The following is a 1103-nucleotide window of genomic DNA, read 5'->3' on the forward strand; positions in this document are numbered from 1 at the left end:
GTCCCAGATGTGGGGAGGTGTAGGCTGCTGTCCACAGGGTCAGCCCGCCAGAGGGTGGGGGGCCGGAAGGCAGGATAGTCTGTGTCTGAGGAGGTTCATGCACAGACACCCTCACATTTATGCACACACACTGGCACACACATACCAGCACACGTTCACACACAACCTCCCATGCCCTGGCTCATGTGCACACCTACACGTACTGACACACATTTACCGCTCCTCCCTGCCCCCCGCACACATGCTCACGTAAACACCATACACACCAGTACACACACACCCCTTCCCGGTGAGGGCCCATCAGCCCCACTCCCAGCTTCCCCAGGAGGCAGCCACCAGCGTGGGTAGAGCAGACAGTGGGTGGTGGCTCACGGAAGTGAGAGTAGGGGCAGTGGCTTCTTCAGTCGGGTGCTCTTGCCCTTCATTCGACCTGAGCATCGTGTACTGGGCGCCCCCAGAACAGCATGTCCGGGAGGGGGTCCCGTCCCGTTCAGCGTGGGCTGCAGCCTCCTGCCTCTCCTGGTGTCCTCAGAGCCCGCGGTGAGGAGGGGCGGGGCTCACGTTCACTGATAGGTGTGGGGTTGGCACAGCCCCAGCAGAGGCATGGGCCGGGCTCTGCTTCTATAGGTGGCCCCTGCCTCCCTTCACCCGGATCACAGGGCTACCCCGAAGGCAGTTCCCTCAGTCTGTGTCTCTAAGCCCCAGATCCCCGGCCGGCTCACCCCCAAAGCTTTGCTGCCTCCCTCGGGCACCGGGGAGAAAGCACCCCCTCACTTCAGTGTGTGGACCCCCTCCTTCTGCAGGCTTGACCGCCCTCCACTCCACCCCGACCCACTTCGTGTCTGTTTATTGTTGTTTTAAAAAGTGCTTCTTTCCAGTAGTGCTGCCACGCTGGAAGGAGTTTCTATTTAAACTCTTGAAATGTATTTACTTTTGGCCCAAGGTCAGGTGGATGGTGGTTTCACATCGAAAGTGCAGCCCTGGAGTCGGAGCCAGTGGAGATCGGGCTTTCTGCGGGTTCACACACACCTCCGGGCACGCGGGGGTGGCCGCCGACGGGAGGCGATGGGGGCCACGCACAGCCCACGCACGGCCCGTGTGTT

The sequence above is a fragment of the Myotis daubentonii genome, chromosome 3 (assembly GCF_963259705.1).
Source record: "Myotis daubentonii chromosome 3, mMyoDau2.1, whole genome shotgun sequence".
NCBI classification, from domain to species: Eukaryota; Metazoa; Chordata; class Mammalia; order Chiroptera; family Vespertilionidae; genus Myotis; species Myotis daubentonii.